The sequence below is a fragment of the Clinocottus analis genome, unplaced genomic scaffold (genome assembly GCF_023055335.1).
Source record: "Clinocottus analis isolate CAN_PGR_092001 unplaced genomic scaffold, fCliAna1.0.p SCAF_11, whole genome shotgun sequence".
In the NCBI taxonomy this organism is placed as follows: Eukaryota; Metazoa; Chordata; class Actinopteri; order Perciformes; family Cottidae; genus Clinocottus; species Clinocottus analis.
Window position 1 is genome coordinate 12351392 of NW_027175832.1, and position 15821 is coordinate 12367212.

The following is a 15821-nucleotide window of genomic DNA, read 5'->3' on the forward strand; positions in this document are numbered from 1 at the left end:
CGTGGGTCTTTTTGACCCAGAAGGCAACAGGAGAGTTAAGTAGAAGTATAGATGCTAGGATATAGAAATACTTTGGTAAAAGTAGAAGTATCAACTCAAGCTTTTTACTTAAGTAAAAGTATAAAAGTACTGGGTTTCAAAACTACTTAAAAGTAAAACAGTAAAAGTAATGTAAGGGGAATTTCTTTTTCCCATTCAGTACGATTTCTTAAGCCGCGTCTCAGGGGCCTATAGTGCACTACCCCACCTCCCCCCAAAACAATCATTTTTCTCAAGGCCATAATGTTGTATTAAAATGGTATATTGAAAAATGTGGGATGCACTAGGCTACCTGTTTCAGCTGCATATATATGTCCTTGAAAATGATCACATTTTATTACAATGCAATACATTAAAGTACCATATGTGTACTACTGAGCATTAACATGCATTTCATGGAGCGGAAGACATGATAATAACTAGTTGCCTATAAGTATTGTAATATGTATGTTGAAAAAAGTCCATACCAGCCATATCTCACGGCAAAAAAAAAAAAGTCATAGGCGCGTTGGTTCCTTTTTAAACTCCCCGCTATGGAGCGCATCTGTAAACCTATCAGCTGTATAGACATCCTATTTACCCCAAACAGACAGTCGCTGGAGAAACTCGCGCGACCGGGGAACCGCCGGCAGAGAGGAGCAGAGAGACGGAAGTATTTACTCATTTGTATGTTCGTAATCGACGTTTCACACTGAACAGTGTTGAAAACTAGATTTTCTTAAAGAATTCATTTTTTTTATATTTTCCATCTTAGAACATCGGAACTTCAACCGCTGGCAGAGAGGAGCAGAGAGACGGAAGTATCGGGGCTCTCAAGTCTCACGCATTGAACGTGACTGTCCCTCCCGGCACAACAGATATTCGGCGGCGCGTATTTCTCATCGCGCGTTCTCCGAGATGGACATATTTGCAATCGGCTTCTCTGCTGTCCTTGCTTGAGAGTGACGTGATTGTAACGTTTGATTCGTGTCATGTTCAGGTGCATCGCGTAAAAAAACAATAGGGTGTCGGAAAGGTATATACTTCTCTTCCAACCACAATCAAATTCAATGAAAAACAAACCAAAATGAAATAGTAACGAGGCTATTTTTTAAAAAGTAGGGAGTAGAAAGTACAGATATTTGCGTGAAAAAGTAAGGAGTAGAAGTAAAAAGTAGTCTGAAAAAAAATACTCCAGTAAAGTATAGATACTCAAAATTCCTACTTAAGTAAAGTAACGAAGTATTTGTACTTCGTTACTTGACACCTCTGCCTGTAATCTGCATTTACTCATTTGTATGTTCTTAATCGACGATTCACACTGAACAGTGTTGAAAACTAGATTTTCTTAACCCTCCTATTGCCTTCTGGGTCAAAAAGACCCACGTTCGAGTGTTTATGTATTTGTGTGTATAGCGGTCTCAGGGTCAAAAAATGACACACTACCAGTGTATACGTACGCATGCATGCGTGCATATACGTATGAATCCCTAAAGCCTGTCGTCCTCGGGTCAAAACGACCCGCGTCTTTCCACCGAGCCCTCGCCGTCGCCCTGAGGTCTGTTCGACCCTCGAGTTCGAGCGAGCCCCCTGACCCGAGGGACGAGGGTCCCTCGGGTCAGAATGACCCGCGTTGATCGCCGAGCTCCCAGCCCCCGTCCCCTGGGGTCAGAATGACCCGCGTATATAGCCGAGCTCCCGGCCCCCGTCCCCCTGGGTCCGAATGACCCGCGTATATTGCCGAGCTCCCGGCCCCCGTCCCCCTGGGTCAGAATGACCCGCGTATATCGCCGAGCTCCCGCCCCCGTCTTCGGGGTCAGAATGACCCGCGTTCATCGCAGAGCTCCCGGCCTCGTCCCCCTGGGTCAGAATGACCCGTGTTTATCGCCGAGCTCCCGGCCTCGTCCCCGGGGGTCAGAATGACCCGAGTATATAGCCGAGCTCCCGGCCCCCGTCTTCGGGGTCAGGATGACCCGCGTATATCACCGAGCTCCCGGCCTCGTCCCCGGGGTCTAAATGACCCGCATTTATCGCCGAGCTCCCGGCCCCCGTCCCCGGGGTCAGAATGACCCGCATTTATCGTCTAGCTCTCGGCCCCCGTCCCCCGGGGTCAGAATGACCCGCGTTTATCGTCGAGTTCCCGGCCCCCGTCCCTGGGGTCAGAATGACCCGTGAGCCCTCGGCCTCGTCCTCGGGTCGAAACGACCCGAGTTTTACGTTGTATTACAAGTCATCCCGTATGCTAAATGTAATAAATAAATGATGCAAATAAAGACATGACAAGACAGTTGCATTGTATTTTTTTTCTTACATTTATTTAGTCATCACCAGTGTTACAAGCAACGAGAGAGAGAGACACAGACAGAGACAGACAGAGACAGAGAGACAGACAGAGACAGAGAGACAGTGAGAGAGACAGAGAGAGACAGTGAGAGAGACAGAGAGACAGACAGACAGACAGTGAGAGAGACAGAGAGACAGACAGTGAGAGAGACAGACAGACAGACAGAGAGACAGTGAGAGAGACAGACAGAGAGACAGTGAGAGAGACAGACAGACACAGAGACAGTGAGAATGAGAGACAGACAGACAAAGAGAAAGTGAGAGAGACAGACAGACAGACAGACAGACAGACAGACAGAGAGACAGACAGTGAGAGAGACAGACAGACAGACAGACAGACAGACAGACAGACAGACAGTGAGAGAGACAGACAGACGGACAGAGAGACACAGAGACAGTGAGAGAGACAGACAGACAAAGAGACAGACAGACAGACAGACAGACAGACAGACAGACAGACAGACAGACAGACAGACAGTGAGAGAGACAGACAGACAAAGAGACAGTGAGAGAGAGAGACAGACAGACAGACAGACAGACGGACAGTGAGAGAGACAGACAGTGAGAGAGACAGACAGACAGACAGTGAGAGAGACAGACAGACAGACAGTGAGAGAGACAGACAGACAGACAGACAGACAGACAGACAGACAGACAGACAGTGAGAGAGACAGACAGTGAGAGAGACAGACAGACAGTGAGAGAGACAGACAGTGAGAGAGACAGAGAGAGAGAGAGAGAGAGAGAGAGACCCCTTTTTAAATATTGACTGATGAGGAAATAATTGGTAACTGCAGCTTACGGGCAATATAGTGATGAAAGCTTCAGGTTTCATGAACATATTACACAATTTGAAGTTCCGATGTTCTGAGACACTTTCTTGATTGAAATTTTAAAAAAAATAATTCTTTAAAAATATCTTGTTTTCAACTCTGTTCAGTCTGATTCGTCGTTTAAGAGCATAAAAATAAGTAAACGAAGCTTACGGGAAGTATAGTGATGAAAGCTTCAGGTATTAATGAACATATCATATAATTTGAATTCCTGATTTTCTCAGAGGCTTTCTTAATGGAAAATATTTAAAAAAATGAATTCTTTAAGAAAATCAAGTTTTCAACTCTGTTCAGTCTGAATCGTCATGTTCAGTGTGAAACGTCGATACAAATGAGAAAATGCAGATTACGGGCAGAGGTGTCAAGCAACGAAGTACAAATACTTCGTTACTTTACTTAAGTAGGAATTTTGAGTATCTATACTTTACTGGAGTATTTATTTTTCAGACTACTTTTTACTTCTACTCCTTACGTTTTCACGCAAATATCTGTACTTTCTACTCAGTAGTACACATATGGTACTTTCATTGTAATAAAATGTGATCATTTTCAACGTTCGGATTCGGTCGCGGCGGCGGCCCGCCCCTCGTGCAATCGCGGAATCGTCAAAGACTCGGTCCCGGTCCCGGTCCCTGTCCCGGTCGCGGTCCCTCTCTCGATCGACGCTGTCGGACGCGACTCTCCACGCTCTCAGCAGCGGCGGCGGCGCTTGGTCCGCCCTCTGCGGAAACATCACCCGTCGCCTGGCTTCTGGAGCGGGAGCGGAATCGTCCCAGGCCGGCACGGTCGCGGCCAGAGCCCATTCGATCGGCCTGGACGGGATCGCGTTCCAGCCGTTCGACCCGCCCTGCGCTTCTCGTTCTATGAAAGGGGTGTACTTATACGCTGTATTTATACACAGTTTATTCACATCTGCGTAATCCCGCGGTCGGCCTCGTTGGTGTGCTCGCGCTGATCGAAGGCTCTTTAGCCAAGACGCGAAACGTCATTTCGTATGTGTCCAGATTGTAAAGCCCTCTGAGGCGTTTACCAAAAAAAAGAAAATAATAATAATAATGTGTATTTGTTATTCTGAGCTATTCAAAATAAACTGAAATGATTCAAATTGAAATGATGTGTCACAAGTTGTTATGTGCGAATAAGGACACTATGAAAGGGATGTACTTATGCGCTATATTTATACACAATTTATTCACATCTGTGTAATCGCGCGTTCGGCGTCGTTGGTGCGCTCGCGCTGATCTAAGGCTCTTTAGCAAAGACAGATTGACTCCGCAGGACACGGGGTGTGCGAGGAATGAGTGAAGACAACACGAGGGTTAAGTAATTAATGTGAATACTTTTGACACCGCTGCTTACGAAAGCTTAAGCTTAAGTATGAAAGCTTAAGTATTTATGAAAGTATCATACAATTTGAAGTTCTGATGTGCTGAGACACTTTATTTATGGAACGGTTAAAAAAAAAAAAGAATTGTTGAAGAAAATGTAGTTTTCAACTCCGTTTAGCCTAAAATGTCGTGTATGAAAATGAGTAAATGCAGCTTTCGGGCAGTAGAGACATGGAAGCTTCAGGTATTCATTAAAAGCTCATATAATTTGTAGTTCCGCTGTTTTGAAACACTTTCTTGATGGAAAATTAAAAAATAAAAATTCTTTAAGAAAATCTAGATTTCAACTCTGTTCAGTCTGAAACGTCGTTTAAGGGCATAAAAATGGGTAACTGCAGCTTACGGGCAATATAGTGATGAAAGCTTCAGGTTTCATGAACATATTACACAATTTGAAGTTCCGATGTTCTGAGACACTTTCTTGATGGAAAATTGTAAAAAAATGAATTCTTTTAGAAAATCAAGTTTTCAACTCTGTTCAGTCTGAAACGTCGTTTAAGAGCATAAAAATGAGTAAATGCAGCTTACGGGAAGTATAGTGATGAAAGCTTCAGGTATTCATGAATATATCATATAATTTGAATTCCTGATGTTCTCAGAGGCTTACTTGATGGAAAATATAAAAAAAAAGGAATTCTTTAAGAAAATCTAGTTTTCAACTCTGTTCAGTCTGAAACGTCGTTTAAGAGCATAAAAATGAGTAATGCAGTTTACGTGCAGGATTAAAGCTTCACGTATTCATGAAAATATCATCAATTCGTAATTCCAATGTGCTGAGACACTTTCTTGATGGAAAATTAAAAGAAAGTTCTTTAAGAAAATTTAGTTTTCAACTCTGTTCAGTCTGAAACGTCGTTTAAGAGCATAAAATGGGTAACTGCAGCTTTCAGGCAGTATAGTGATGAAAGCTTCAGGTTTCATTAACATATTACACAATTTGATGTTCCGATGTTCTGAGACACTTTCTTGATGGAAAATATAAAAAAATGAATTCTTTAAGAAAATCAAGTTTTGAACTCTGTTCAGTCTGAAACGTCGTTTAAGAGCATAAAAATGAGTAACTGCAGCTTACAAGCAGTATAGTGCTGAACGCTTCAGGTATTTAAGAAAGTATCATACAATTTGAAGTTCCGATGTTCTGAGACACATTCTTGATGGAAAATTAAAAAATAAAAATTCTTTAAGAAAATCTAGATTTCAACTCTGTTCAGTCTGAAACGTCGTTTAAGGGCATAAAAATGGGTAACTGCAGCTTAGTGATGAAAGCTTCAGGTGTCATGAACATATTACACAATTTGATGTTCCGATTTTCTGAGAAACTTTCTTGATGGAAAATATAAAAAAAATGAATTCTTTTAGAAAATCTTGTTTTCAACTCTGTTCAGTCTGAAACGTCGTTTAAGAGCATAAAAACGAGTAACTGCAGCTTACGAGCAGTATAGTGCTGAACGCTTCAGGTATTTAAGAAAGTATCATACAATTTGAAGTTCCGATGTTCTGAGACACATTCTTGATTGGAAATTTAAAAAAAAAAAAAATTCTTTTAGAAAATCTTGTTTTCAACTCTGTTCAGTCTGAATCGTCATTTAAGAGCATAAAATGAGTAAATATAGCTTACGGGAAGTATAGTGATGAAAGCTTCAGGTATTCATGAGCATGAATACCATGAATTCAAAAATTTGAATTCCTGATGTTCTCAGAGGCTTTCTTGATGGAAAATATATAAAAAATGAATTCTTTAAGAAAATCTAGTTTTGAACTCTGTTCAGTCTGAAACGTCGTTTAAGAGCATAAAAATGAGTTACTGCAGCTTACTGGCAGTATAAAAAAAAATTTGAAGTGCAGATGTTCTGAGACACTTTCTTGATTGAAATTTTTTTTAAAAAGAATTCTTTAAAAATATCTTGTTTTCTACTCTGTTCAGTCTGATTCGTCGTGTAAGAGCATAAAAATAAGTAAACGAAGCTTACGGGAAGTATAGTGGTGAAAGCTTCAGGTATTCATGAACATATCATATAATTTGAAGTTCTGATGTTCTAAGAGGCTTTCTTGATGGAAAATATAAAAAAATGAATTCTTTAAGAAAATCAAGTTTTCAACTCTGTTCAGTCTTAAACGTCGTTTAAGAGCATAAAAATGAGTAATGCAGTTTACGTGCAGAATTAAAGCTTCACGTATTCATGAAAATATCATCAATTCGTAATTCCAATGTGCTGAGACACTTTCTTGATGGAAAATTAAAAGAAAATAGTTCTTTAAGAAAATTTAGTTTTCAACTCTGTTCAGTCTGAAACGTCGTTTAAGAGCATAAAATGGGTAACTGCAGCTTTCAGGCAGTATAGTGATGAAAGCTTCAGGTTTCATGAACATATTACACAATTTGATGTTCCGATGTTCTGAGACACTTTCTTGATGGAAAATATAAAAAAATGAATTCTTTAAGAAAATCAAGTTTTGAACTCTGTTCAGTCTGAAACGTCGTTTAAGAGCATAAAAATGAGTAACTGCAGCTTACAAGCAGTATAGTGCTGAACGCTTCAGGTATTTAAGAAAGTATCATACAATTTGAAGTTCCGATGTTCTGAGACACATTCTTGATTGGAAATTTAAAAAAAAAAAAAATTCTTTTAGAAAATCTTGTTTTCAACTCTGTTCAGTCTGAATCGTCATTTAAGAGCATAAAATGAGTAAATATAGCTTACGGGAAGTATAGTGATGAAAGCTTCAGGTATTCATGAGCATGAATACCATGAATTCAAAAATTTGAATTCCTGATGTTCTCAGAGGCTTTCTTGATGGAAAATATATTAAAAAAAATGAATTCTTTAAGAAAATCTAGTTTTGAACTCTGTTCAGTCTGAAACGTCGTTTAAGAGCATAAAAATGAGTTACTGCAGCTTACTGGCAGTATAAAAAAAAATTTGAAGTGCAGATTTTCTGAGACACTTTCTTGATTGAAATTTTTTTTTAAAAGAATTCTTTAAAAATATCTTGTTTTCTACTCTGTTCAGTCTGATTCGTCGTGTAAGAGCATAAAAATAAGTAAACGAAGCTTACGGGAAGTATAGTGATGAAAGCTTCAGGTATTCATGAACATATCATATAATTTGAAGTTCTGATGTTCTAAGAGGCTTTCTTGATGGAAAATATAAAAAAATGAATTCTTTAAGAAAATCAAGTTTTCAACTCTGTTCAGTCTTAAACGTCGTTTAAGAGCATAAAAATGAGTAATGCAGTTTACGTGCAGGATTAAAGCTTCACGTATTCATGAAAATATCATCAATTCGTAATTCCAATGTGCTGAGACACTTTCTTGATGGAAAATTAAAAGAAAATAGTTCTTTAAGAAAATTTAGTTTTCAACTCTGTTCAGTCTGAAACGTCGTTTAAGAGCATAAAATGGGTAACTGCAGCTTTCAGGCAGTATAGTGATGAAAGCTTCAGGTTTCATGAACATATTACACAATTTGATGTTCCGATGTTCTGAGACACTTTCTTGATGGAAAATATAAAAAAATGAATTCTTTAAGAAAATCAAGTTTTGAACTCTGTTCAGTCTGAAACGTCGTTTAAGAGCATAAAAATGAGTAACTGCAGCTTACAAGCAGTATAGTGCTGAACGCTTCAGGTATTTAAGAAAGTATCATACAATTTGAAGTTCCGATGTTCTGAGACACATTCTTGATTGGAAATTTAAAAAAAAAAAAAATTCTTTTAGAAAATCTTGTTTTCAACTCTGTTCAGTCTGAATCGTCATTTAAGAGCATAAAATGAGTAAATATAGCTTACGGGAAGTATAGTGATGAAAGCTTCAGGTATTCATGAGCATGAATACCATGAATTCAAAAATTTGAATTCCTGATGTTCTCAGAGGCTTTCTTGATGGAAAATATATTAAAAAAAATGAATTCTTTAAGAAAATCTAGTTTTGAACTCTGTTCAGTCTGAAACGTCGTTTAAGAGCATAAAAATGAGTTACTGCAGCTTACTGGTAGTATAAAAAAAAATTTGAAGTGCAGATTTTCTGAGACACTTTCTTGATTGAATTTTTTTTTAAAAGAATTCTTTAAAAATATCTTGTTTTCTACTCTGTTCAGTCTGATTCGTCGTGTAAGAGCATAAAAATAAGTAAACGAAGCTTACGGGAAGTATAGTGATGAAAGCTTCAGGTATTCATGAACATATCATATAATTTGAAGTTCTGATGTTCTAAGAGGCTTTCTTGATGGAAAATATAAAAAAATGAATTCTTTAAGAAAATCAAGTTTTCAACTCTGTTCAGTCTTAAACGTCGTTTAAGAGCATAAAAATGAGTAATGCAGTTTACGTGCAGGATTAAAGCTTCACGTATTCATGAAAATATCATCAATTCGTAATTCCAATGTGCTGAGACACTTTCTTGATGGAAAATTAAAAGAAAATAGTTCTTTAAGAAAATTTAGTTTTCAACTCTGTTCAGTCTGAAACGTCGTTTAAGAGCATAAAATGGGTAACTGCAGCTTTCAGGCAGTATAGTGATGAAAGCTTCAGGTTTCATGAACATATTACACAATTTGATGTTCCGATGTTCTGAGACACTTTCTTGATGGAAAATATAAAAAAATGAATTCTTTAAGAAAATCAAGTTTTGAACTCTGTTCAGTCTGAAACGTCGTTTAAGAGCATAAAAATGAGTAACTGCAGCTTACAAGCAGTATAGTGCTGAACGCTTCAGGTATTTAAGAAAGTATCATACAATTTGAAGTTCCGATGTTCTGAGACACATTCTTGATTGGAAATTTAAAAAAAAAAAAAATTCTTTTAGAAAATCTTGTTTTCAACTCTGTTCAGTCTGAATCGTCATTTAAGAGCATAAAATTAGTAAATATAGCTTACGGGAAGTATAGTGATGAAAGCTTCAGGTATTCATGAGCATGAATACCATGAATTCAAAAATTTGAATTCCTGATGTTCTCAGAGGCTTTCTTGATGGAAAATATATTTAAAAAAATGAATTCTTTAAGAAAATCTAGTTTTGAACTCTGTTCAGTCTGAAACGTCGTTTAAGAGCATAAAAATGAGTTACTGCAGCTTACTGGTAGTATAAAAAAATATTTGAAGTGCAGATTTTCTGAGACACTTTCTTGATTGAATTTTTTTTTTAAAAGAATTCTTTAAAAATATCTTGTTTTCTACTCTGTTCAGTCTGATTCGTCGTGTAAGAGCATAAAAATAAGTAAACGAAGCTTACGGGAAGTATAGTGATGAAAGCTTCAGGTATTCATGAACATATCATATAATTTGAAGTTCTGATGTTCTAAGAGGCTTTCTTGATGGAAAATATAAAAAAATGAATTCTTTAAGAAAATCAAGTTTTCAACTCTGTTCAGTCTTAAACGTCGTTTAAGAGCATAAAAATGAGTAATGCAGTTTACGTGCAGGATTAAAGCTTCACGTATTCATGAAAATATCATCAATTCGTAATTCCAATGTGCTGAGACACTTTCTTGATGGAAAATTAAAAGAAAATAGTTCTTTAAGAAAATTTAGTTTTCAACTCTGTTCAGTCTGAAACGTCGTTTAAGAGCATAAAATGGGTAACTGCAGCTTTCAGGCAGTATTGTGATGAAAGCTTCAGGTTTCATTAACATATTACACAATTTGATGTTCCGATGTTCTGAGACACTTTCTTGATGGAAAATATAAAAAAATGAATTCTTTAAGAAAATCAAGTTTTGAACTCTGTTCAGTCTGAAACGTCGTTTAAGAGCATAAAAATGAGTAACTGCAGCTTACAAGCAGTATAGTGCTGAACGCTTCAGGTATTTAAGAAAGTATCATACAATTTGAAGTTCCGATGTTCTGAGACACATTCTTGATGGAAAATTAAAAAATAAAAATTCTTTAAGAAAATCTAGATTTCAACTCTGTTCAGTCTGAAACGTCGTTTAAGGGCATAAAAATGGGTAACTGCAGCTTAGTGATGAAAGCTTCAGGTTTCATGAACATATTACACAATTTGATGTTCCGATTTTCTGAGAAACTTTCTTGATGGAAAATATAAAAAAAATGAATTCTTTTAGAAAATCTTGTTTTCAACTCTGTTCAGTCTGAAACGTCGTTTAAGAGCATAAAAACGAGTAACTGCAGCTTACGAGCAGTATAGTGCTGAACGCTTCAGGTATTTAAGAAAGTATCATACAATTTGAAGTTCCGATGTTCTGAGACACATTCTTGATTGGAAATTTAAAAAAAAAAAAAATTCTTTTAGAAAATCTTGTTTTCAACTCTGTTCAGTCTGAATCGTCATTTAAGAGCATAAAATGAGTAAATATAGCTTACGGGAAGTATAGTGATGAAAGCTTCAGGTATTCATGAGCATGAATACCATGAATTCAAAAATTTGAATTCCTGATGTTCTCAGAGGCTTTCTTGATGGAAAATATATAAAAAATGAATTCTTTAAGAAAATCTAGTTTTGAACTCTGTTCAGTCTGAAACGTCGTTTAAGAGCATAAAAATGAGTTACTGCAGCTTACTGGCAGTATAAAAAAAAATTTGAAGTGCAGATGTTCTGAGACACTTTCTTGATTGAAATTTTTTTTAAAAAGAATTCTTTAAAAATATCTTGTTTTCTACTCTGTTCAGTCTGATTCGTCGTGTAAGAGCATAAAAATAAGTAAACGAAGCTTACGGGAAGTATAGTGATGAAAGCTTCAGGTATTCATGAACATATCATATAATTTGAAGTTCTGATGTTCTAAGAGGCTTTCTTGATGGAAAATATAAAAAAAATGAATTCTTTAAGAAAATCAAGTTTTCAACTCTGTTCAGTCTTAAACGTCGTTTAAGAGCATAAAAATGAGTAATGCAGTTTACGTGCAGAATTAAAGCTTCACGTATTCATGAAAATATCATCAATTCGTAATTCCAATGTGCTGAGACACTTTCTTGATGGAAAATTAAAAGAAAATAGTTCTTTAAGAAAATTTAGTTTTCAACTCTGTTCAGTCTGAAACGTCGTTTAAGAGCATAAAATGGGTAACTGCAGCTTTCAGGCAGTATAGTGATGAAAGCTTCAGGTTTCATGAACATATTACACAATTTGATGTTCCGATGTTCTGAGACACTTTCTTGATGGAAAATATAAAAAAATGAATTCATTAAGAAAATCAAGTTTTGAACTCTGTTCAGTCTGAAACGTCGTTTAAGAGCATAAAAATGAGTAAATGCAGTTTACGGGCAGGATTAAAGCTTCAGGTATTCATGAAAATATCAACAATTCGTAATTCCGATGTTCTGAGACACTTTCTTGATGGAAAATATATAAAAAAAGGATTCTTTAAGAAAATCAAGTTTTCAACTCTGTTCAGTCTGAAACGTCGTTTAAGAGCATAAAAATGAGTAACTGCAGCTTACGAGCAGTATAGTGCTGAACGCTTCAGGTATTTAAGAAAGTATCATACAATTTGAAGTTCCGATGTTCTGAGACACATTCTTGATTGGAAATTTAAAAAAAAAAAGAATTCTTTTAGAAAATCTTGTTTTCAACTCTGTTCAGTCTGAATCGTCATTTAAGAGCATAAAAATTAGTAAATGATGTAGCTTACGGGAAGTATAGTGATGAAAGCTTCAGGAATTCATGAACATATCAGATAATTTGAATTCCTGATGTTCTCAGAGGCTTTCTTGATGGAAAATATAAAAAAATGAATTCTTTAAGAAAATCAAGTTTTCAACTCTGTTCAGTCTGAAACGTCGTTTTAGAGCATAAAAATGAGTTACTGCAGCAAACTGGCAGTATAGTGATGAAAGCTTCAGTTATTCATGAACACATCATACAATTTGAAGTGCAGATGTTCTGCGACACTTTCTTGATTGAAATTTAAAAAAAAAAGAATTCTTTTAAAATATCTTGTTTTCAACTCTGTTCAGTCTGATTCGTCGTTTAAGAGCATAAAAATAAGTAAACGAAGCTTACGGGAAGTATAGTGATGAAAGCTTCAGGTATTCATGAACATATATAATTTGAAGTTCTGATGTTCTAAGAGGCTTTCTTGATTGAACATATTTTAAAAAAAAATGAATTCTTTAAGAAAATCAAGTTTTCAACTCTGTTCAGTCTGAAACGTCGTTTAAGAGCATACAAATGAGTAAATGCAGCTTACGAGCAGTATAGTGATGAACGCTTCAGGTATTTAAGAAAGTATCATACAATTTGAAGTTCCGATGTTCGAAGACGCTTTAAGAAAATGGAAAATATAAACAAATGGATTCTTTAAGAAAATCAAGTTTTCAACTCTGTTCAGTCTGAAACGTCGTTTAAGAGCATACAAATGAGTAAATGCAGCTTACGAGCAGTATAGTGATGAACGCTTCAGGTATTTAAGAATGTATCATACAATTTGAAGTTCCGATGTTCGAAGACGCTTTCTTGATGGAAAATATAAACAAATGAATTCTTTAAGAAAATCTAGTTTTCAACACTGTTCAGTGTGAAACGTCGATTAAGAGCATAGAAATGAGAAAATGCAGATTACGGGCAGAGGTGTCAAGTAACGAAGTACAAATACTTCGTTCCTTTACTTAAGTAGGAATTTTGAGTATCTATACTTTACTGCAGTATTTATTTTTCAGACTACTTTTTACTTCTACTCCTTACGTTTTCACGCAAATATCTGTACTTTCTACTCCCTACTTTTTAAAAAATAGCCTCGTTACTATTTCATTTTGGTTTGTTTTTCATTCCGGTTAGCCAGATAAATCGCGCCATCCGGATAGAGTGAATTTGATTGTAGTTGGATGAGAAGTATATACCATTCCGACACCCTATTGGTTTTGTACGCGATGCACCTGAACATGACACAAATCAACCGTTACAATCACGTCACTCTCAAGCAAGGACAGCAGAGAAGCCGATTGCAAATATGTCCGTCTCGGAGAACGCGCGACGAGAAATACGCGCCGCCGAATAGCTGTTGTGCCGGGAGGGACAGTCACGTTCAATGCGTGAGACTTGAGAGCCCCGATACTTCCGTCTCTCTGCTCCTCTCTTCCGGCGGTTCCTCGGTCGCGCGAGATTCTCCAGCGACTGTCTGTTTGAGTTAAATAGGATGTCTATACAGTTGATAGGTTTACAGATGCGCTCCATAGCGGGGAGTTTAAAAAGGAACCAACGCGCCTATGACTTTTTTTTGCCGTGAGATATGGCTGGTACGGACTTTTTTCAACATACATATTACAATACTTATAGGCAACTAGTTATTATCATGTCTTCCGCTCCATGAAATGCATGTTAATGCTCAGTAGTACACATATGGTACTTTAATGTATTGCATTGTAATAAAATGTGATCATTTTCAATGGGCATATATATGCAGCTGAAACAGGTAGCCTAGTGCATCCCACATTTTTCAATATATACCATTTTAATACAACACTATGGCCTTTAGAAAAATGATTGTTTTGGGGGGAGGTGGGGTAGTGCACTATAGGCCCCTGAGACGCGGCTTAAGAAATCGTACTGAATGGGAAAAAGAAATTCCCCTTACATTACTTTTACTGTTTTACTTTTAAGTAGTTTTGAAACCCAGTACTTTTATACTTTTACTTAAGTAAAAAGCTTGAGTTGATACTTCTACTTTTACCAAAGTATTTCTATATCCTAGTATCTATACTTCTACTTAACCCTCCTGTTGCCTTCTGGGTCAAAAAGACCTATGTTCGAGTGTTTATGAATATGTGTGTATCGCGGTCTCAGGGTCACAAAATGATCCACTACCAGTGTATACGTATGCATGCATGCATGTACGTATGAATCCCTAAAGCCCGTCGTCCTCGGGTCAAAACGACCCGCGAGTTTGAGCGAGCCCTCGGCCTGTCCCCCGGGTCAGACTGACCCGTGTTTATCACCGAGCTCCCGGCCTCGTCCCCGGGGTCTAAATGACCCGCATTTATCGCCGAGCTCCCGGCCCCCGTCCCCGGGGTCAGAATGACCCGCGTTTATCGTCTAGCTCTCGGCCCCCATCCCCCGGGGTCAGAATGACCCGCGTTTATCGTCGAGCTCCCGGCCCCCGTCCCCGGAGTTAGAATGACCCACGTTTATCGTCGAGTTCCCGGCCCCCGTCCCCGGGGTCAGAATGACCCGTGAGCCCTCGGCCTCGTCCTCGGGTCAAAACGACCCGAGTTTTACGGTGTATTACAAGTCATCCCGTATGCTAAATGTAATAAATAAATGATACAAATAAAGACATGACAAGACAGTTGCATTGTATTTTTTTTTCTTACATTTATTTAGTCATCACCAGTGTTACAAGCAACGACACAGAACACACACACACACACACACACACACACACACACGCGCACAAATGTGTCCGCCACAGGATCACGGTTCGAAACGCAGACGACCGACGGAGCGTTCGAGTTCCCCCGCGAGCTCTTTCGTTCTCCGGTAGCACTGCGAGCTGTGGTTCTGGCGCGCGCGCCCGCACACGTAACACCACGGACGCGCGTCCAGCGTCACTTACATCCCGTCCGTCGGCGTCGGCGTAGCGAGATTCCGAGGGGGGCCGGCGCCGGGGGCCTCGACGGCGTTCGGGTGCGCGACAAACCCTCCGCAGAACCTCTCTCGTCCGATCTCGATCTCCAGACGCTCCGCGGTGTACGTCGCCTTCGGGTAGGTGCGCCCGAAGTAAGCTTGCCGATCCAGAAACGTGTCGCCGGGGGTGATCCCGGTCCCGGTCCCTGTCCCGGTCGCGGTCCCTCTCTCGATCGACGCTGTCGGACGCGACTCTCCACGCTCTCAGCAGCGGCGGCGGCGCTTGGTCCGCCCTCTGCGGAAACATCACCCGTCGCCTGGCTTCTCGAGCAGGAGCGGAATCGTCCCAGGCTGGCACGGTCGCGGCCAGAGCCCATTCGATCGGCCTGGACGCGTTCCAGCCGTTCGACCCGCCCCGCGCTTCTCGTTCTATGAAAGGGGTGTACTTATACGCTGTATTTATACACAATTTATTCACATCTGCGTAATCCCGCGGTCGGCTTCGTTGGTGCGCTCGCGCTGATCAAAGGCTCTTTAGCCAAGACGCGAGACGTCATTTCGTACGTGTCCAGATTGTAAAGCCCTCTGAGGCGTTTACCAAAAAAAAAGAAAATAATAATAATAATGTGTATTTGTTATTCTGAGCTATTCAAAATAAACTGAATTGATTCAAATTGAAATGAGGTGTCACAAGTTGTTATGTGCGAATAAGGACACTAT